The sequence below is a fragment of the Chlorocebus sabaeus genome, chromosome 25 (genome assembly GCF_047675955.1).
Source record: "Chlorocebus sabaeus isolate Y175 chromosome 25, mChlSab1.0.hap1, whole genome shotgun sequence".
Lineage (NCBI taxonomy): Eukaryota > Metazoa > Chordata > Mammalia > Primates > Cercopithecidae > Chlorocebus > Chlorocebus sabaeus.
This window is the reverse complement of record NC_132928.1, coordinates 50012122-50035660: the sequence shown is the minus strand read 5'-3', so window position 1 is coordinate 50035660 and position 23539 is coordinate 50012122. Positions and strand designations below refer to the sequence as shown.

Here is a 23539-nt window from a genome sequence, read left to right as displayed (position 1 = left end):
GTCCTGTCACGGTCTGGGGGAGGAGAGGTGAGCTGGTTGAGCTCCCATGCACAAGGCTAGATGTCTGCTGTTTTCATTTGCAGATTGCTCACAAGGTCCTTCCCTGTCCTGGTGGTTTGCTGGCCTCACCCATGGTCTAGGGACACAGAGGAGGAGGAGGCCCAAACGGCACAGCTTCTTGGGGCACGTGTGAGGGAAATGCTTTCTTTTTTTATTCAAGATTATATCAAGTGAAGAGCTGGTTTTCACCAACTTCAGGAATGCTCGGGATAGGTTATTGGGTCAGCAAGTAGACAGTGAGGGAGGCTTCGGTTCACATCTCTTAGCTCCTTAGTCATCCTGCTTGCTGTGCAAGAAAAAGCTTGAATATAACTTCTTCCAGCTCTGCATTAGCCAGCAAGGGGAATGAGGCCATTGTGAACACACACTGTGGGGGCCTAGGAGAGAAATACTTCAGGCGACACGATGATGGTCCTTATCTTGCAGGAGTTGCCAGGGTAGGGGAGGAAAAAATAATTTTCCTTCTGCCTTTCAGAGTTCATAGCTGGGACTGTCTGTAACAAAAGACAGATCAACAGGAGAAAAACAAACAGAAATTTGTTAATGTGTATACTTCATCTCTACACAGGAGATACTTAGGGAAAAAATAAGTAAATCTCAAAGAGATGACTTAGAATTCAGGCTTAAACATCATCTTCAGCTAAAGGCAAAAGAGAGAAGGGTGTGGGGGAGGCCAGTTATGGGGAGATGACCAGGCAAATTAGCAGAATAAAGTCTGTTATGCAGATGTAAGCTTGCTCCATTAATAAGACTTTCTCGTGATTTAGTCATGCTTCTCTTCCTGCTACAGACACCCTTACAAATGGTGATTTCCTTTATAGATGTAAATTTCCCTTACAAAAGGGTAACTTCTACTCTGTTTTCAGAACTTCTCTTGTATCTGTTGTTTCTCAAAATAATCAACTCAAAATCATCCTTATGCCAAAGAGGCATGTTTTGGCATGGCACATTCTGGTCTCCTACAACAGCTTCCTTGGACAGGGAATATGCACTGACTTTAGCATTACAGAGCAGTGCCATTGAAATAATTGTAAAAGGCTTGTGAGCAAAGGGGATGCGAAACACCCGACTGGCTAGTTTCTTCTTCTGAAAAATGAAGGCAGCTGGGATGCACTCTACTTCTTCCTACTTTCCTGCTCTAAGAATTTGTAATTCTTTAATCACGAGTCTAATAAGGTTAATCAGAAAAGACCTGAAGATTTAGCTGATTTCTGAGAAAGGGCATGGGAGACTTTGGAGGACTCTAAGCTCAGCCTGAGAGGAGACACAGGGTTTCTGGTGGTAGGTTGTAGCAAGTCCCATTTTCCAGATGCAGAAACTGAAGACCAGACCTCCTCCCCAAAATGGCAGAGAAATCCTAATGCTTGGACTTGTGCAATGGGTACAAGACAACTGCCTTCCCTTGGCTGAGGAGAGTTTCTCTCCTGGAGGACTTAGCTGGGTGTGCGGAGGGGTCTGAATTCCTCCCCTTGAATTCCTCCCACTGCTTCTTTGCCAGTGCCATCCAACTCAGATGGGAAACTGCTTTTAAACATTATTTCTGAAAGACTACACACACACAAAGAGGAGAGAGACAGCACACGCTCTTTGTATTTTATTTGGGGAAGCATAACGACTCTCAGGTGAAACAGAGAGCTGAACCAATCAAGCACTCTTCCCAGGGCTCAAAAGAAACAAGTGTCACAAAACTGGCTGGCAGTACTGCAGAAAATAGATGACAGGATCACCCGTGTGGGTGTGGGTGACCTTGACGAGGGAAACACTAGCCAGTATTTTTATCTGCCCACTTTGTCTCAGGACATTGGTGGTGTTGCATCCACTAGCAACAGGCTCTGGTTTATTCTCATGACATCTGGGCAGAAGGGGTGGGAACGACGAGGCAGATAAGAATATACCTATTTTGAGGAGCAGAGAAACTGAGCCATAATTGGGGAGTGAAGCTTGTTTAAAGTCTTGTGGATAGGCTTTGGGGTTCTTCAACTGGAAACAGGTTGCTCAACCTCTCATTCCATGCCCCAGCAGCTCAAATTCTGTACTCTCAAAGATTTCCTATTAAATTTGATTTATTTTCCTTCTGTTATCCTTCCATGGTAGACGAGGTATTGATAGGGTAACCAACTTGTCAAGGACTCTCCCAGTTTTAGGGCTAAAAGTTTGAAATCCAGAGAATCCCCTCAGTCCTTGGCAAACCAGGATGGTTGTTCACCCTCGAGGTGTGTAACTGCTTCAGAGAAACAGCTGTCGGGGGAGAGCGTTTCTGGAGGTGGTCTTACATGGTCGTTAAGAGCATGGGCTCTGGGCACATGCTAGGGTACAAGTCCCAGCTCTGGCACACATCCCTGTGACCTGGGGCAAATCACTTGACCTCTCTGTGCCTCAGTTGCCTCATCTGTAAAATGGGGATAGTGACAATCTGTACCTCAAGAGGTTGCTGTATGAATTATATAAATTCCTACGTGAAATGCTCTTTTATTTAAAATAGTGCCTGTCTCATAAGAAGAGCTCAGTAATTGTTAGTCATGATTACTTTGTCAGCATCTGCCTGTTGATGAATCACAAAGATCACGGGATCTCAGAACTGATGGGCTGCCTCCTTAGAGTTCATCTCAGTGCCCCCAAATTTAAATGCACTCCACACGTCGTAGCAACCCCCTTCCTTGTCCACCTCTTCCCTTTCTTCCTCACCCTATGGCTGCCGCTGGTGGAGGCTGGTTTGCTCTGTGTCAAAGTGGATGTCACCCCACTTCACTTGTTGGCAGAATTGGGGGATGGCAGGCAGGTGGGATGTGATCTCCGAGTGCAGTACTCTCAGACTTGAACATGCACACACAGCACCTGGGCATCTTGTTAAATTTTGTTAGATGTGGATTCTGATTCGGCAGGTCTGGGGTGGGGCCCACAATTTTGCATTTCTAATAAGCTCCCAAAAATACTGCCGGTTTGGGACCACTCTGTGGGTGCCAGGCCACATCATGTGTCAGCCTGTGGAAATCTAAGTAAAAGACAGTAATATTCTTGCCCAGCTGAGGACCTTAAAATAGAATTAGTGATGGGGACGGGGATGGGAGTTGCTTAGATATGCTTAGAGTGTTTGAGGGGAGCAGCTCAGAGAGTGGTGAAGCCATCGGGGCATGAAAGGTCTGTGGGGCCAATGCTGAGATCTGTGGTGAGTGTTGTAGGTAAAGTTAATAACAGCGGTTGAGGAATTGAGCTTTGGGAATTTTTTTGCTGATTTTAAATATCAGAGCTGGTTCAAGACTATTGCTTAAATAGTCTCTCTCTCTCTCTCTCTCTCTCTCTCTCTCTCTCTCTCTCTCTCTCTCTCTCTCTCTCTCTCTCTCTTTCTCACACACACACACATCCATGGATTTGCTACCTTGAATGGTGGACAAAGGCTGTAGTGCCCCCCAGTGCCTGGGAATGACACCAGAACCCCTTTTCCCCAAAGCCAGCTATGAAACCTAAAAATATTACCCTAGCTTGCCCTCTGCTTTCTCATAAAGAAATTATGTGACCCACCTTGTTTGACTGTAGGTCATGAGACCCTCCATTCCAAAGAGGGCCCTGCCCCACACCCTGAGGAAGGACTTCATGCTCAGAGGGGCCAAGAAGAATCCAGACCCACAGGCCTGGCTGAGTTTCCCCACTCAGTCTATTAACGTTAGATCAGACCCTTTTTGTCCAATCATATTTCTACACAGCTGCCCATACTTTGTTGAACCTAAGCATAAAAATGAACAATTTCCCCTTGTATCTTTGGGTCCTCATTCTGAAGGCTCCCAGGTACACGTTAAATAAATGTGTATGCCTTTTCTCTAATTAATCTGCCTTTTTCGAGTTGATTTTTCAGTGAACCTTCAGAGAATCAAGGGGAACTTTCTCCTTACACCCCACAGCATAGACAGAACTTTCTCTTTACACCCCATGGCCCCTCACATTTGAGGTGCACTTTACTCCTTTTTCTTTTTTCTTTGTTTTTTTTTTTTTTTTTTGGTTTGGAGACATACTTTCACTCTTGTCGCCCAGGCTGGAGTGCAATGGCACAATCTTGGCTCACTGCAACCTCCACCTCCCAGGTTGAAGCGATTCTCCTGCCTCAGCCTCCCAAGTAGCTGTGATTACAGGCGCCCGCCACCACACCCGGCTAACTTTTGTACTTTTGGTAGAGACAGGGTTTCACATGTTGGTCAGGCTGGTCTCGAACTCCTGACCTTGGGTGATCTGCCCATCTCGGCCTCCCAAATTGCTGAGATTACAGGCATGAACCACCGTGCTCAGCCTTTACTCCTTTTTCAAAGCTACAAACAGGGGTCCTCCCTGCCATCCTTCTCCCAGTGTCTTCCCTCAGAGACGATATCAGGCGCCAAGACATATGACCGTCTGGTACAGTGAATTTGCCCTCCGCTCTCTGGTACGCTCAGATTCCAGAGAAACCTTCCCAGAAGAGGTCACAGAGAAGGGGCTGGACTTGTTCGAGTCCAATCCTGCTCACCGTTGCCTAGCTTCCCTTAGGCCAGGCTTGTGCTAGTTTGAAAAATGGCCTTATGATAATGAGCACTAAAAGCACTCTACAGACCAGGTGCCCTGGGAAGACATTCAGGGACTCAGCCTTCCCCAGCTCCCTTCCCTCCACTGCCAGCTCTCAGCATTGTGCACTTTTAGTCTCCCACATGGCTGCCAGTGTACTACACATTTGTATCTGTCACTTCGGATCCCCCCGCATGGCTGCTCTCAGCCAACTGGGAGCCTTCTCCTTTTTTCCCAGAATGTTCCCCGAGGACAACTCAGCCCTCGATAAAGGCTTCCACTTTCTTTTGTTTCTCTTGGTGAGAAAACCCCTCCTCCTACCTTACAGAGCCTGCCCAGGCCCGGGCACCCCCTACCTGCAGCCTACTGCTCCAGGTACAGCTTCCCTCCCATCCCTCTCCCCGCAGGAGAATCCTGGTGCTCCAATGCCCTCCCGACACAGGCCAATGTAACAGTATCCCAGAATTTCATGATGGCCCTCTAATTCCTATAGCCAGAAGGGATCTCAGAAGTTTTTTTAAAAAATTTATTGTGGTTAAGAAAACCACACAACAATTAATTTTCCCTTTTAACCATTTGTAAGTGTTCAGTAGTGTTAAGTATATATTGTTGGGCAACAGATCTCTACACAATTTTCATCTTGAAAAATTGAAACTCTATAACCATTAAACACTAATCTCCCCTCTCCCCTTCCCTCAGTCCTTGGCCACCACCTTTTCTACTTTCTGTTTGTATGATTTTAACTACTTTAGATATGTCATATGAGTGGAATCATATGGTATTTCTTCTTTTGTGAATGTCTTATTTCATCTAGCATAATGTCCATCTATGCTGTAGCATATGACAAGATTTATTTCTTTTTTAAGGCTGCATAATATTCCATTGTATAGATATACCACATCTCTTTACCTGTTCATCTATTGATAGACATTCAGGTCACTTCCTCAGAAGTTTTTTTTAACCCTTTATTTTGCAACTCATCACCCACATAAACAAAGACTGCACAGTCAATAAGACCAAGACCACACAGCCAGTAAGTGTGCAATAACTGCCCAAGACCACACAGCCAATATGATGTCTGTACAGGTTTTTATTGTTGTCTCCTGGTTTCTGGAAACAGCATTTAGGGGCTCTGGTCTAACATGGGGTTAGTCAAAATAGACTTTCCAAGACTACTAGAGGCTGCAGGGGCAGGTAATGGTGGCCGGGTTAGTCCTGATGACTGTGCACCCGTAAGAACATCCAGCTTTGGCTTTGGTGTGGTCAAGTGTCTTATATGTACGGACACTGGATTTTTTTTTCTTTTCTTTTTTTTTTTTTTTTTTTTTTTTTGAGACGGAGTCTCGCTTTTGTCGCCCAGGCTGGAGTGCAGTGGTGCGGTCTTGGCTCACTGCAACCTCTGCCTCCCAGGTTCAAGTGATTCTTCTGCCTCAGCTTCCAAAGTAGCTGGAATTACAAGCATGTGCCACCGCACTTGGCTAATTTTTGTATTTTTAGTAGAGACAGGGTTTCACCATGTTGGCCAGGATGGTCTCGATCTCCTGACCTCGTTATCTGCCCGTCTCTGCCTCCCAAAGTGCTGGGATTACAGGCATGAGCCACCACATCTGGCCTGGACACTGGATTTTTAAAGATACTAAGGAATTATTGTTCATTTGTTTTAGTGCATTAGTGGTGTTGTGTTATGTTTTTTTAAAAGACTTTTAGAGATGCATACTGAAATGATTATAAATTAAACATGATGTCTAGGTTATGTTTCAAAATCATTGTTGGAAGGTGTGGATGAAACAAGGCTGGGGGCTCATTATAGCATTCTCTCTACTTTTGTATATGTGTGAAATGTTATATGTATTTATTTATTTACTTACTTTGAGACAGGGTCTTGCTCTCTCACCCAGGCTGGAGTGCAGTGGCGTGATCATGACTCACTGCAGCCTCAAACTCCTGGGCTTAAACTATTCTCCCATCATAGCCTCCTGAGCAGCTGGGACCACAGGTGTGTGCCACCACACCTGGCTAACTTTAAAATTTTTTTTTTTTGGTAGAGATGGGATCTCACTACACTGTCCAGGTTGGTCTTGAAGTCCTGGGCTCAAATGGTCCTCCTGCCTTGGCCTCCCAAAGTTCTGGGATTACAGAAATTTTCTAAAATAAAAATGTTTGAATCTTAAAAAACTCTTTTCATCTTACATTTGGATAGGTCACACCTGCCTCCCACTCTCCAAGAACGCAGCAGATTATTGCTGAAATAGGAGGAGTTTTGACTGTTATCAGTTGTAAGCTGTGGAAAATAAAGTACCACCACCATTGGGCAGGCAATGTAAAAACAAACAAAAATCCCTGCAGGCTGTGGGAACGGCACTAGCAGATTTGTGTAGCCCCGTGGCAGAGGTGGCAGTGGCGTGAGGGGCTGAGCTTTATCCATGGGGCAGGCCATACTCTGGGATCAGGCCTTCCATCCTGAAGTAAAGCACCTCTGGGGTGCTTCTCCACCAGAGGCAGTTGGCAGTCACCAGCTTCCTTACTTATAAACAGTTTGGCCACATCGCGAAGTAAATACGTTCTTTTGTTCATTTGTTTAAGTATTCATTTACTCTTTCGTCCCTCTTTTTTTTTTTTTTTTTTTTTTTTGAGATAGAGTCTCGCTCTGTTGCCCAGGTTGGAGTGCAGTGGCGCGATCTCGGCTGACTGCACGCTCTGCCTCCCGGGTTCACGCCATTCTCCTGCCTCCCGAGTAGCTGGGACTACAGGTGCCCGCCACTATGCCCGGCTAAGTTTTTTTTTGTTTTTGTTTTTGTTTTTTTGTATTTTTAGTAGAGACAGGGTTTCGCCACGTTAGCCAGGATGGTTTCAATCTCCTGACCTCATGATCCGCCCGCCTCTGCCTCCCAAAGTGCTGGGATTACAGGTGTCAGCCACCATGCTTGGCCTCTTTCATCCCTCATTCTTCCCTTTTTCTCACCACCTATATCCAACCAACGCTGTGATTGAATTTGCCTCCTAAATACCTCATATTTGCCCATTCATGGCCATGGCCACTACCCTAGTTCAAGCTGCTGTCATCTCTTACCTGGGTTATTGCAATGCTTCCTAACTGGTCTCTCACTCAGCACTCTTACCCTGGCTTCCTGAACTTCCCATCCGTTCTTCTGATCATGTCACTCATCCCTGTGTACATGGCTGGCTCTATGACTAAGGTTAGTTACCTCTTGGTTCAAGGTGGCTGCTAGAACTCCAGCCATCATATCTTAATACAGACCAAAAGAAAAAGCACAAGAGCCAAAAGGGGGACTCTTCCAGCTGAGTCAGCTCCCTCCATTTAAGCAGCCTTCCCAGCAGACCCAAATAACACTTCTACTTAAATCCAGTTAGTCAGAATTTGGTCACATGGTCATACAAGGGAAGCTGAGAAATAGTTTTTTGTTCTGGGTGGCAATATACTCAGCTAAAAATTGAAGTTCTTTCAAAATTTTACATATAGCATTATATGATCCAATTTATATACCATTCTTGAAATGACAAAATTATAGAAATGGAAAATGGATTGATAGTTGTCAGGGGGTGGGGAGAGAAGGAAGTGACTGTGGCTACCAAAGGGTAGCACCAGGCATCCTTATGATAGAACTGTTCTGTATCTTGACTGTGGTGGTGGTCGTCATGAATCTACACAAGTGATGGAACTGCATAGAGCTAAATATACACATGCACACATATGCGTGCACACATGCATATGTTCATGTAAAACTGGAGAAATCCAAATGTCACTAGATTGTATCAGTGTCAATTTCCTGGTGTGATATTGCACTACAGTTTTGCAAGATGTTACCATTGGGGGAAACTGGGTGAGGAGTATATGGCATCTGTACTATTTCTTACAAATGCACGTAAATCTACAGCTGTCTCAAAATAAAACATTGAAGAAGCAAAAATGAGAGAGGGGAGGTGTCATAAGCAACTAGTGTCTCTGCCGTAAATCTAACCTGTTCCCCGCTATAAGAAGTCCAAGGTTCTTAGCATAATCGAGGCCTTCGTGACCTGGCAGTAAGGTGCTTCCTAAGCAGTCCATACCTTGCCTGGTTAGTGCTGTCTGCATTAAAGCATTGACTTCTAGAGAGCAGGCCCCAAAGCTGTGGCTGGTATTTGTGAAGCACTTGCCTCTTCACCTACACAGCCCTGAAGAGAGCCAGTGAAATGGACATCTCTTACCTTCAGAAGCCTCTGTTCTGAGAAAGCACCGGTATTTGCAGGCATGTTGCCCACTGAACAGATAATGAAAATGGCTTTGTCTAATTGAAAGGGGCAGTGAGCAAAGAGGGACTTTGGAGACCTGCAGGTTGCTGTAGTGACTGCAGTGACAGCAGGAAGTACTGAAGCATATTTCCAAGTGGTTTTTAAAGAACTCCATCCTGTCATCTTTGTCCATGTTCTAGAGCTCTCTTCCTTAAGGCATCAGCCAGCACCAGCTGCTTTCTCACCCCTGGGCAGACTTGCTGAACCTCACTGTGCCCCCATGGGGAAGGAATTAAACCACTTGTCAGGAGCTTGTGCTCAGCCAGAACGCTGCCCGAGGCTTTTCCACAACAGCTCTCTGAGACTCTCGGTTGCCCCGAGGAGGGACACACACGTTGCAGGGCAGGTGCTACCAGCTGAGGGGTGCTGTGGGCAGCCAGGCCTGATGAAATGTGAGAGGCTTCTTGGGCTGCTGGTCTGGCCGTCCCAGTCCTGAACCCATGGACTCCCAGGGAAGTGGGCCGGGGGTGGGGGCTCCAAGGATGGGCTTTAGGGGTTTCATGAATTTTCTAAACTTGTAGGCAGAATTCCCTGTGTGCTTTTTTCTCCAGGAAGAATGTCCATAGCCTTCATCAGATTCTCAAAGGCAGCCACAAGCTCCTAGAAGCTGAGAATGAGCCCCAGTGATACAGAGAGTGGGAGGCTGGAGGAGGAGTGCTGAGGGAGTTGAAGGTAAGGGCTGGGTACCGCAGGGAAGCAGCTAGAGCAGAAGAGCGGGTGAGAATGCACTGAGCTTTGACTGGTGGGCTGAGCTGATGGAAGCGACACTGATCCTCCCGGTTCCCTGTGGGGTGAGATGTCCTGAGCATCTTTCAGTCCAAGCAGAAGTCATGGCCAGGACAGCCTGTTTCCACCCGCAGACCCTGAACGAACTCGTCTCCATGCTGTCCCCATTGACCTCATTCTTAGTCCTGGCTGAGTGAATCCCTCAAGCTAGGGAGAGTTTCCCTCAGCCCCCAGGCCCAACTGTTCCACCGAAAAACATTCCGAAAGTGTTACCGGTAGAGGATCTTGACTGTAAGTTATCCAGGTTCTTGGCGTTTTGAACAAAGAATTGGACGAAACGCACAGCAAAGCAAGGAAAGAATGAAGCAACAAAATAATGAAAGCAGGGATTTATTGAAAATGAAAATACACTCCACATTGTGGGAGTTGGCCCAAACAGCCAGCAGCAAGCTCAAGGGCCTGGATGCAGAATCTTCTTGGGTCCAAATACTCACTAGAGGCTCCCCATTGGCCACTTGACTCTCACCTCATTTAAATGAAGTGGTGGCCCACAATGGGTCTGATTGGTTGCCGAAAGCTGTAAATTCAAAAGCAGACAAGCCTGAATGAATTGATCAGATGGGGTGGGGGTTGGGTGGCATTAGGGAAATAGTTACATATGAGGGTTTGGGAAATAGGTGCATCATAGATTCAAAATAAGAGGCCTACAGTTGGTGCTGGTCTAGTCAACGAGTCAGTATTTCTTGGACAGCTTATTCTGTGCCAGGTGCTGAAGAGATAAGAGCAGTGTAAATTGTGGCCAGGAATCACATGAAAGAGAAACCACCTACTGGCCAGGTGCAGTGGCTCACATCTGTAATCCCAGCACTTCATTGGGTGGCCGAGGTGAGTTGATCATTTGAGGCCAGGAGTTCGAGACCTGGCCAACATGGCAAAACCCCATCTCTACTAAAAATACAAAAATTAGCTGGGCATGGTGGTGCACACCTGTAATCCCAGCTACTCGGGAGGCTGAGGCAGAAGAATCACTTAAACCTGGGAGTTGGAGGTTGCAGTCAGCTGAGATCACACCATTGCACTCCAGCCAGGGCGACAGAACAAGACTCCATTTCAAAAAAAAAAAAGAGAAACCACCTACAACTTTACTGCTGTAGCATTCACTTACGGCCACTTATCCCCTCAGCCCTGCCTGATAAAGAGGTAAGTGTGTGTGTATCGGCCCTGACAAAGCCTCTTCATTTCCATGAGGATGCCAGGCCTACCCTCTGCCTGGTCAGCTGTCAAAATGTGAAATGGTCTTTAATTGGCAATATTGATGATTTTCCCTGTTTAATCTATCTGTTTAATTTAAATCTGTTTAATGTATTCAAGTGAAATTCATATACCATGCAAGCACCATTTCAAAGTGTGCAGTTCAGTGGCAGCACATTCGCAGTGTTGTACAACCACTACCTCTATTTAGTGTCACATTGCTATCGTTCCAAAATAAAACCCTATTGTATTTACCCATTAAGCAGTTCTCCCCAAGCTGTACCCTGTCTATGCATTTGACTATTCTGGAAATTTTACGCAAATGGAATTATGCAATAGGTGAACTTTTGTGAATGGCTCTTTTCACTTAACCTGTCTTGGAGGTTCGTCCATGTTGTAGCATGCATCAGAATGCCATTCCGTTCCATGACTGAGTAGCGTTGCATTGTATGAACCTCCTACAATTTTTGATCCATTCCTCCATCCATGAACACATGGCCTGTTTCCACCTTTTTGCTCTTGTGAATAGTGCTGCTCTGAACATGCAGGTACCTGTATTTGTTTGAATACCCATCTTCTGGGTACACACCTAAGAATGGAAATCCACTTAAGTTTTTGCCCAAAAACTTTAAACATGAATTTAAATTATGTCAGCAAATGCTTGTCAAAAGCTCAGTGAAGAGAAATATTACTCAAGACAGGTTTTTAAACTTCAGTTTTTGATGCAAAACTCTTTTGTCAAACAGCTGACCCTAAACTCTAACATGTAAAAACATAAAAAGGCAGAAATGCTGTGGGTGAGTTGGACAAGGAGGCCAGGAGCTCAGTGAGATGAGCCTCCGTGCACCACCCCCCACAGACCCGAAGAGCCTCTCAGACCTCCCGGGCTCTGGGCAGCGGTTCTGATGTGCTGCTGCAGATGCCCCAAGCTCCAGATCAAGGTCACCTGCCAGAAAACTGAAGGTTTGAACACTGCTGCTTCCCGGTACACTCCCTTCAAAGAGTGGTACCTGGGTGTCAGGTCCTCAGACTCCCCTGGGAGATACAGTAAGAAGCTGCTTTTTAAATATCTAATGGTGTAGTAACAACTTTCACCTGTAGCTCTCAGCCTCCCCTTTAAGAGGATCCTCAGGAGAAATTCCTCTCAAACTTAGTGGAAAGAAAAAGTAAGCTCCTCCACACTGTGATTTGGTTTAATTGACTGTATTTCTCTTTTCACATTGGTTGCTAAGAAGCTCAGAGTTAAATCTGCAGCTCACGTCCTGCAGTTCTGTAGCCAACCTTATGATTGGCTGCATGTTGCTATGCTACCCTTGCTGCGATCTTCATTCCATTTTTATCCCACTGAGTGTACAGATGCTCCTGGACTGTGATGGGGTTATGTTCCCATAAGCCCATCATCACTTCAAAATGCACATCATACCTTGACAAATCCATTATAAAGTCAAAAAATTGACCGGGCGCGGTGGCTGATGCCTGTAATCCCAGCACTTTGGGAGGCCGAGGCGGGCGGATCATGAGGTCAGGAGATCGAGACCATCCTGGCTAACACAGTGAAACCCCGTCTCTACTAAAAATACAAAAAATTAGCCGGGCTAGGTGGCAGGTGCCTGTAGTCCCAGCTATTCAGGAGACTGAGGCAGGAGAATGGCGTGAACCTGGGAGGCGGAGCTTGTAGTGAGCGGAGATCGTACCACTGCACTCTAGCCTGGCGACAGAGTGGAAAAAATTATAAGTTGGGAACCATCTGTATTTCTGAAGCATCTAAAATCCTCTTTAGGTTGGATAGTTGTGAATACAGATGTCTTCCTGCCATGAACTCTGAGCGCAGAACCCAGGGCTGACCCAGGTAAGATCATGAGGAGGCCAGAGCAGCCTCCTCACACCCCACTATCCCTGACTCCAAGGAAGAGACAGCACCCCAGGACCATCAGGTGAAAATGGATGAGCCCAAGGCCTTACACAGCTGTGATCAGTTTCAGTTCCGCCGACCCCAAGCACCTACTTGTGAACAGCATTTTATGGAATAAAAGGCCAAATGGGGTGATCCCAGGCCGCTAGGAATTCCACAGGGTGAGGGAACATGTGCTTATGTGAGTCTGCAGTTCATGCAAAGAAGTGGAGTAGAGCATTGCGTGCCCCAGGAGCAGAGGGAAGGAAGACATTTTACGGACCATGGGATCTGAAAAAAATGAGAATTGGATCTGGATTTCCTCATAAGCGGTGGTAGGAAGGATAGTAGCACTCCAGGCAAGGGCAATCTCTTGAGCAAAGGCGGGTGTGCGGAAAGGTACGTGGATCAGTGTAGCTAGACACTCAGGCCACAAACTCAAAGGCCTGCAGGGGTGTGCAGTTAACATACATGTATAAGGTGTGAGGGGTGGGGGAAGGGTGTAAGGAAATAGGTGCCAAGGGGCTTGTAGTGGGGCTGGGTACAACCCACCTGGTAACAGTGTTTCTTCAAACACTGGGGCATAGCCAGACAGACAGAGGCCTGATACAGGCTCCGAGCTAGAGTCAGTCACAGGGTTTGGGAGGGAGGTTCATAAGGAGAGAGAAGGCTGATGCGGGAAGGCAGGGATTATTTAGGTTTCATCTCAGGCTGGAGGAGCCTTCAAAAGGTTTAGGCAGGACAGCAACCTAGTTATGTTTTAGAAAGTTACTTATAAAATTAAATGCTCTCAGTGTACACTCATATCGAAAAATGATGGAAAATATTAATGGTGATTAATTTGGGTATAAGAATCTGGGGCATTTTTATTTTCCTTACACTTTTATCTTTACCAATATTTATATTATTAGAACGGGATCAACAAAAGTCATATCAAAATAAACTATTTTATCCTGGCAGTAGTCTGTGAGGGGTGACCAGACCCTGAACCAGGGTGTTTGGTAGCAGGAGTAGAAGGAATAGATTGGATTTCAGCCTTTATGAAGAAGGCGTTAGCCTAGACCAGGGGTCGGGGGGATATGAATGAAGCGGGCTGCAGTAGTCAGGATCGTGGCTTCAGTTTGTGATTAAAGCAGGCCTTGGAGAGCCTCTCTGGCCCCTGATACTTTAATGACAGCCGGTGGGATTTTGGGACTGTGGGTGACTCTTGGCCAGCATAGAGACCTGCTCCCTCCTAAAGGCCTTAAAAGCCCCAGTGGGACCTGGTTTCTCGGAGAAAGAGCTCAGGCAGTGACAAGATGATGTTTTCGTTGAATGAAGACAGTTGTTCCAGGGAGCATGGTCTTGGCTTTCTAGACATTTGAGACTAAAAACCGAATGGTTAATATGCATTCCTCTTTCCTGCTTATCGGCTCACCTGGGCTTTTTACTGTCTTGCTGTAGATAAACAGACTTATGTTGTTTTCAAGTGGTGGTCTCAGGGCATTCATAAAGATCAGTGCAGCTTTAACTCTGGGAATCCATGTGAATGAGAAAGTGGAGGATATGTTGGTTAGAGGCCTGGCTTCACCACTAACTGGAACACCTTGGGCAAATCACCTCAGTAAACTGAGCCACAGTTTATGTACGTGCTGAATAGCTTTGAAATACTAGCCCAGTTTATGTGAGAAGGTTGTTTTGAGCTTTATGTTAGATAATATGAAAATAATATAAAACTATAAATGGTTGTTTTCACAAAGATTGCATGCTCTGAAGAATGGCCTGGCCATGACCCAAAGTCTGACTCATGGCTCTGTCCCTGGAGTACAAGACATGGGCAGTTGGGGCCAGGCAGGTTCATGTGAATACTATGACACGTATTCAAGGGAGACAGCCCTCTAGATAACGGGCCAAAAGGCACAGGACTATGCAAATGTATATTTATGTTATGAGTAAAGATCTCAAAGATTGACCATAACTGACAGGATAAAATAATTCACAATCACACTTCTATTCAGAAAGGAAATTATTTATTACTTGATTATACCCTGTTGAAAGCACATAAAGGAATTGCTGATCTTGGCTCCTAAGTGTGAAATGGAAATTTTTGAACATAAAACGTACTTGTAGAAATACAAGCAGTGTTATTTGCCAGTGACCATCATCAAGACAAGACTTCAACCTTATCAGTTAGCCTAAAGAAGTGAAATTGAAACAAAGCCAAATGCATAAGCTAGGGAGGATGGTTCTTCCTTGCTGTGACCATTAGTCAGTATAGGGATGGTAACTATGCCAGTGGTTCTCGAAGTGTGGTCCCCAGATGAGCACCATCAGCATCACCTGGGAACTTGTTAGAAATGAGCATTCTCAAGACTCACCCCAGACCTGCTGAATCAGAAACTTGGGCTGGGGCCAGCAGTTCACATTTTAACAGGTCCTCCAGGTGATTTTGATACTTGCTAAAGATTGTGTGATTCCTACCCAGGTACCTGCCCCAAGACAGTTTGCATTAACTGTCTTTGTGCTTTCTTATGTTTGCCTAAAATGCCTCATTCTTCATGACAAAATAAGGTTCTTGAGATTGGCTAAACTTCGAATGCTACCCAGTTACATCAGCTAGACCAGAGCTGTATTACCAGACTTTCGTCAAAGAACCAGAGTATTCTCAACATTTTGGTGTTGACAGGACAGAGGGCATTTGCCGATTATAATATGCAGCAAGAACCAAGGAAACTGCAGTATTTAAGTGTTTTGAGAACTCAGTAGTAAAAGCATCTGATGTTGCTCCGTGCAAAGGTCTGGTGGTACTCAGTTATGAAAACTATAGAGATGAGGGGAGAAATGCAAGCATACACGATGGCTTTACAAAGAGTGGCTTAACAGAGAGTGAAAGTAGATTCATGGTTGCCAGGACCTGGATGCGAGAGGAGGATGGCGCATGACTGCCTACTAGGAACGGAGTTTCTTTTTAGGGTGATGAAAATATTCTGGAATCTGATAGTGATGATGGTTGAACAATATGGTGGTTATCCTAAAAACTACTGAATTGTACACTTTCAGATGGTGACAATGTGAATCTTACATAAATTTTACCTCAAAAAATATTTTTAAAACCCACTGGTTTATGTGGCGGCATGATTTCACTTCTCTCTGATCTCAGAGTTCTCAGCTGGTTGACTGCTCTGACCCCCGAGAAAGGGGTTCAAATGAGCAGGCACCTGGGAATTAGTACATGCTTGGACTATGCTGTCTTGGGATGGCTCCCTGGGGCAAGTGTACCGTTTCTTGGAGTAAATCCTTGCCTCCAGTGTGAGAGATTCTGCTGGGATTGCAGGGATGAGGGTGGTGAATGCAGCTTAGTTGAAAATGAGGTCTTGGCCGGGTGCGGTGGCTCACGCCTGTAATCCCAGCACTTTGGGAGGCCCAGGCGGGAGGATCACTAGGTCAGGAGTTCAAGACCAGGCTGGTCAACATGGTGAAACCCCATCTCTACTAAAAGTACAAAAATTAGCCAGGCATGGTGGCGGGTGCCTGTAATCCCAGCTACTTGGGAGGTTGAGGCAGGAGAATCGCTTAGAACCCAGGAGGTAGAGGTTGCAGTGAGCCAAGATGGTGCTGCTGCACTCTAACCTGGGCAACAGAGTAAGACTCCGTATCCAAAAAAAAAAAAAAAAAAAAAGACGTCTTGCTTCGAACACAAGTTGTTTTCCAGTTCCCTGTGATGAGCACAAACTTGTTTATGCTATCAGAGCTGGCTTGGGAGGCCAGCTGCTGCTCCTTGATGTGGAGAAGGCGCCTCTACCAGGCTGACTCCTTTGCACCTGGCAGACAGCCCTGGGGAACAGGCGAGATGATCTCACAGGCCGGGTGGAGTGAGCATCCCGGACAAGGACCAGGCCTCTGTGCGCATGGATATAATCAGCTTTGATAGGCAGAGGCTGAGGCTGTTTTTCCAATTAGAGCTGTTAGAGGATTCTGGCAGGGGCAGCAGTGGGCTTAATTTAACAGACCTGGGACTCATTGAATTAACCAATGTAGAGGGGATGAGGCGGACACTAATGTAAGGCTGTGGGGGCAGAGACAGGGAAGGGGTGAAGGGGGCCAGAAGGGCCGGTTGGCAGGGACACAGTGAGGCCTGGTGATGTGGTCCGGGCTGCACAGGAGCATCTTCTCATTTGGTGGGAAAGCTTGTGCAAGCAGGACGGGGTGGAGATTCCTCTGGTACTGGTAAGGCTGGCCTGGTGGGCTTTGCTCGCAGGATCTGAATTCTCAGAGGCCGTTGACCAGGGTTCTGGACAGTTTCTTGTGCCCATCATCCTTCCCAGGCACCCTGAAGCTGCTGCCATCTCCTCCCCTTTCTAGAAGCCAAAGTTCTAAGCCACTCTGTCAGGCACCTTCTTGGTTTGAAAATAAAGAACATTAGGGCCAGAGCAATCATTAAATGTCCTGAGTCCATGCCTTCATGTTACAGAGGAGGCAACTGTTTCCTAGAGAAGTTGAGAAAACTTGTCTGAGAATATCCAACCCTTAGAGGCAATGTCAGCATTGCAATCCAGACCTCCCACCCCTAGCTGGTGCTGTTTCTTCAAACTGTGCTAACAGTTGGCCCTTCTGTCCTGGGCCTGTGCATTTCCAGCAACTTGTATCCCAAACCACTTGGATGGTTTGAAAGCCATTCATTCATTCATATACAAAATTAGCCTGGCATGGTGGTGCATGCCTGTAATCCCAGCTACTTGGGAGGCTGAGGCAGAAGAATTGCTTGAACCCAGAGGTGGAGGTTGCAGCGAGCCGAGATCATGCCATTGCACTCCAGCCTGGGCAGCAAGAGTGAAACTGTCTCAAAAACAAAAAGAAAAGAAAAAGCCATTCATTCATTTAAAAAGCAGAATGCCAAACTGTACAGACAGCATAGTCTTAACTATCTGAAGAATAAAATATCTGGAAAAGACTGAGTAGAAACATGGGGAAAGACTTAACTGTTGCTGCTTCTGGAAAGTGAGTTGATTACTGTTAATAACTAATGTTTATTGGGTTTAATGACCCATCCTAACATTGACCTTATGTGGATAAGATTGTGGTACAACTCCTATGTTGCTAGGTGGCAGTGAAATTTTGTAAAACCCTTTGGGAAAATAGTATGGCAATGTTTATTGTCTAAAAGTGCATTAAAAAGTATTCTAATTTAAAATAGCTGATCAACACCTTTTTTTATTTTTCCTGCCCTATGACATCCTGTTGAAATAGTAGAATAGGAAAAGATAATCTTACCTAGTATATAAGAAAAGTGAGGTATGGAAAGGTTTAAAAGTTGACCCATGGCTATATAGATATTAAGTAGCAAATCCAGAATCTGATCCTGTCTATGAACCATCAGCCACTATGTAGGACTGCCACACACTTTGCACTTTTTTTATACTTCCCAAATTTTATACAATAGAGTAATGAAAAAAAAAAAAAAAGAAACTAAAATAAATTGTATTTCCTGATGCGATATGCTAGTTGGCTATAAGGAACATTTTCCCGATTATACCTATCTGGCTCAGGAATTTGCTTAAGTCCCGAGGGAGAGAGATACAGGTGAGATTCCTGCCACCTCTGAGGCCATCAAGAGTCTGATCCTTCTGCATAGGCTGGCTGTGGTCTGTTGTGACTAGACCAGGGGGAGGCTTCCTGGAAGGCTAGGGTGCAATTCAGGGTTGGGTATAATTGGTAACAAGCCTGCCCTCCACCCACCATCTTGGGCCTTCCAGAACCTCATGCCTTCACCAGGAATAACCTGGCCACAGCTCAACTTGCCCCTGCCCCAGCCTTTAGCCAAACCTGCCTCCTCTTTGAGATCAGTGGTGGAGGAGGTAAGAGTTTACGATGCAGAGCCACGCTGCATAAGTTCACACACCAGCTCTGTCACTTACTGGATGTTGGAGACAAGTCACTTACTAGACAAGTTAATCTCTCTGAACCTGTTGTATCCTCTGAAAATAAAGACAGTTCTGCATTACAGAATCTGTTGTGAGGGTGAACTAAATTCACAGTTAACGCAGTGCCTGGCACGTGGCAGGTATGTCTCCAGTGTAACCTTCAATAGTCCCTTCCTGCTTGGTCCAGCATTGCCCTATATACCTACATAACAGACCCAGAGAAAACAGTATAGCATCTTCCCTTGAAGGGCTTATCTTGAGAAAGCACAAAACCTGCGCACATGAAACACAAAATTAGAAGGAAAAATAGACTAACATTTGCTGAATTCCTATTATATGCCCCGAAAAGACAAAGCATACTCATCTCATTTCTTTTAGGTAGAGGATAGCCTAGTATTGTGACATGTCGCAGTGTATAAAATCTAGATGCTGGGGGTGTGGGGTATTCCTTCCGGTCGCTTTCCTTGTGATGACTTTATTTCACTGACTTAACAAGGGACTTTAATCCTCCTCATCTCTGTCCCTTCAATTCTCTTGGGTTAACTGGACTCTTCTGTTGCCTGGATACCCGGCAGGTAGTCCCAAATGTCAAAGAAAAGCTGCCCAACCTTAGAATTTGGCCATGGACGTCACTGTGGGAGGACAAATAAATATAGAACATCAAGAGATTATTCATTTAGAGCCCAGCTTCTCCAGCATCTCACTGTGATTCACCAGCTCAATTAAAGGCGCAGTAATTCAGTGTGTTAGGAAGGCTGTTGTGAAGAGAACACATCCAGCCTCCCCTGGTCCACGACTCCCACCCCCACTCCATCCCCCACCCTGGTCCACGACTCCCACCCCCCACTCCATCCCCCACCCTGGTCCACGACTCCCACCCCCCACTCCATCCCCCACCCTGGTCCACAACTCCCACCCCCACTCCATCCCCCACCCAACCCTCACCCTGGCAACTGATTAGATTTGCTCCTCCCTTGCCTAGTATATAAGTTACCACTGCTTGTTTCCAGAAAACCAATTAAGAAACCATAAATTGTGGTCGACGAGAAAGGTCACTGCACAAGCTATAAATACAGGCATTTCTAAACTGTGAGTGGAAGTCTCTGAAGCACATTCTCTCCTGAAGACCCACGTCTTCCAGCTGAGGTTTTCTTTGATAAAATGAGAGAACATGAAGACGGAGATCAAAAGGGCATTCCCTGGGTTTTCGTTCTGCAGCCTGCTCTCTCGGGGGTAGCCGGGGATTCTGAGCCTCCGGCGGCCCAGCCCACACTCCAGGTTTGGCTTCGGTTTGTTTTTGTTTTGGGGGAGTGGAGAGGGGTCATAAAAATGATCTCTTCACAATGTATAAATGGTGTATGAGTTCAGGTAAAACCTTTAAAACACTGAAAAACAATGGAGAAATAACCCCTAATTCCACCCCTTAAAAAAATGGTTAGCATTTTAGGATATATTATTCTAGGCTTTTTAATAGGCTATATGTACACATATTTGTTTTGCTTTACAGAAGCATATTTAAAGAGTGTCATTTACTAATACTGTTTTGTAGCCTGCTTGCTCAGCAATATTTGATAATATTATTTTTCCATGGTATTCTACATGTGCCATAGTTTATTTAACTTCCCCCGTTGTTAAGGAATTTGATTGCTGACAGATTTCCCTTCGTATATAATGCTGCAGTGAACATCATTGAGTTGACATCTTCACGTAACCATAATTATTTCCTTCGGGGAAATGCTTGAAGTGGAATTGCTGAGCCCTTGATCTTTAAGACTGGTGTATGTTGCCAAATCGCCTTCTAGGGAGGTTCTACTAGTGTATGCTGGTGACCGTTTCCCCACTCCTGTGCCAAAAATGGGCTAGTAATTGATACTTTTTAATCTTGACCAAGTTGTTAAAACGACGTTATGTTGTTTTAATCCAAATAGCCACTGAGTACCTACTAACACATCACAAAAGGCTCCCAGGGCCACACAGGCCCTAACCTGGAGTGCACGCTCCTTCCCACCAGCCTTGGCTAGGCTCTCCTGAGCTCCCTCACCCTCAGGACAGCAGCTGTGACGCACCAGGGTCTCAGGTCTCCCCAGGGTAGATTCAGAGCCAGGCATAAGTTGTATGTCCTATTCAACCCGAAAAAAAGACTCGGGGCCAGCCACCAATCTGGGCTGCAGGCCTGAGTGCCACGCACAAAGTAAAACGAACCCAGGTTATGGACCTAGGAGCAGAGTGGGCTCTTCTGCTTCCCCACCAAAGCCCTCTGCCCAGCTGCGAAGAGGGTTCCCTAGGGCTCAGCCTCAAGGGGTAATAACCAGCCACATGTGTGTGTGTGTGTGGGTTGGGGGGGTCACTTAGCCACCTGCTAAGCCCTCTGACATCATTGTGCCATTTAATCCTCAAGACAACCCAGTAAGGAAGACACAAGTATTACACCCATTAACAAATGAAAGTATCAAGGTTCAGAGACACCGAATAACTTTCTCAAAGTCTCAAGGAAAACCAGGATTTAAATTCAGACCTCAGGCCTCAAATCCTGAGCATTTCCAAAGTGACCTATAACCTGTCTAGCCCCTGGCATGTCTCAGCCCAAGGCCTTTGTCCTCGTCCTTAAGTATTTGAGTTTCAGGACCCAGGAGCCAAGGCCCTTTCCCGAGGGTCTGGCAGTGGAATGAGCTGGCTGACAAAGCAGGGTGCCAGAGTTCTCCGCTGGCACCTTGCCACCAGCTCTGCCTGCACCCTGGTTGCATCAGGCCTGCTGCCAGCAAAAGGGAGGGAGACCTTCCTACCCATCAGAGATGTGGAGGATGAATTAAAGTCCATTAGCAAACCGTGACATCCTTTAACATACAAAGCAGTATTATTAATAATGTTTGAAATGAGATTATTTCAAAAACATTAAGTGGTCATGGAACAAGTGGTATCAAACCCAAAGCAGAGCCTTCTAGTTCCTAAGCAATCTCTTTAGCCCGAGGCTCCTCTTAATTTGTAGTAAATAGAGTAAGCTATTTAGCTGGGCTATTAGGCCTTTGAGCAAGGAGAGCTCACCCTAAACACATCTATTCCTGAGACCTTCTTGATCTAAAATGCACATCAATGATAGCTCAAGGTGTCAGCATGCGTGTGTTCATTCAGCCAGTGTTCATAGAGCTCCTACCATGTGCTCCAGGGATACAGAAATGAACAAGGCATAGCCCCTGCCCCGAAGATTCCCTCACCCACAGTTTTGTGCAGATAAATGGTTCTGTAATCAAATAATGACATGACCCTCAGAGCATTGCTATAATAATAGAAGAGCCACAGCACCTGCTCCACAGGCAGGGGTGGAATCAGGAAACATTTCACAGAGGAGGAGCCTTGCATGAGGAGTAGCCGGGGTCCGAGCATGAGGTCTAGACACACCGCTCTACAGCTCCCCCAAAGTGCCAGGCTTTCTCCTATCTGGGAGCAGGGGTGGGACCTGACTCCATGTGTTTTAGGGAACTTCTGTCTGGTGGCAGAATGGAGAAGGGCCTGGATATGGGAGGACTGGAGTTCAGTGAAGAGCCCACTGCAGGGTCCAGGTCAGAGGCGGTGGCAGTTGTCCTGATGGAGATTGGCAATGCCCAAATCCAGATCACCATGGGAAGCCCCAGGGGCACATTTAACCCCCCAGCCTGCCATCCATAGAGACTCTTGATTCCCTGGGTCTGGTGATATCTGGGGATCATTACAAAGCTCCCCAGATGACCCAGATGTCAACCAAGCTTGGAAACTGCTGGTCCAGGTACCCTCCAGCTCAGAGATTCTAGGAGACAACAAGTTAATATATGGGCTTTGTAAGGTGTGAAATGCTATGCAAATACAAGTGATGTGTTTTTCAGGCTTTTCTCTATAAAGGTAATTTTGTCAACCACCACCTAATCACTTCTCACAATGTGTAATCAGTGGCAGGTTTGACTTCACTTTCCTTCTGCATCTATTTCCCTGCTCCTCTAGTCTCCAATCAAGCCAAGAGAATTCTTCTCCAGCCAAGGAAAATCATTTTGAAACTGAATAATCCTCTCTCTTTCCCACCACCCACTCACCTGTTCGTAGCTTTGGTAAATCCAAACGATATTCCTCTGGTTTGACATAAAACTGTTACTCCAAGACTGCATTTGTTAACCATCTGGAGCCCATTTACTTCCTCCCAGGGAAGATTCCTTGCCCTGAAGCTCACAGGGAAAGCCTGCTCTGAACAAGACCTGCTCTTCCACTGGCCCTGCTGCTTTCTTTTACATGCCAAAGCCTGTGAGAGCTGGTGCAGATCACTAACGGGCTGAGTCCAGATAAACTCAATGTGGAGTGGAGCTTTCGGGTTTGCAGATCCTAGACCTGCCTCTTACCAGTGGCATGGGTTTGGACAAGTAATTTAAATTTCTGAGCCTCAGTTTTACTGTCTCCAAAAGAGGGAAAATAATATCTATATCCCGGGGAACTTGCAACATTGAATGATGTGATGCATGTTATATAGCTGGTATGGCATTATGCGGGAATATAGAAAAGCAGGGTTGCAGCTTTGCAGAGGAGAGATGTCACAAAAAGGGGCTCAAGAAGTCTGCAAACAAGGCACCCTGGCTGTGACTACCTTTCAGTGCAAGGCCCAACCCTCCAGCCTGCCTCACTTACCAGGTGGGGTGTTTACCTGGCACAGAGAATTGCCACTGTCTACGTCCACTGTGGTGCTGTGCCCAGGACTGAGCCCTTGCTTACCCTCCAATGCTCCCTTAAACAGCCTCTTCATTTAGCACATGTCAGCCTCCACCCTCCAGCCTATGCTGATATGGAGCAGGCCTCCTAGTGGGCATGTCTGCCACCAGACTCTCTTCTGTGACCCGAAGATCACTCTGGTCAGCCATTAAAAACACAATTTGAAATA

General features: G+C 46.1%; 1 protein-coding gene across 10 annotated transcripts in view; it reads left to right on the top strand.

Moving 5' to 3' along the window:
- The window catches only part of LOC103231034 (protein FAM163A), a 71113-nt gene that overhangs the window by 19742 nt on the left and 27832 nt on the right, over positions 1-23539 (top strand). For 3 of the 10 annotated variants that reach the window (XM_037985886.2, XM_037985881.2, XM_073011730.1), the window contains exon 2: positions 9429-9549. The exons of the other annotated variants lie outside the window; for them this stretch is intronic. The gene's annotated coding sequence lies outside the window, so the exon portion shown is untranslated. The remainder of the gene's footprint in view (positions 1-9428; positions 9550-23539) is intronic. 10 annotated transcript variants of the gene reach the window in all.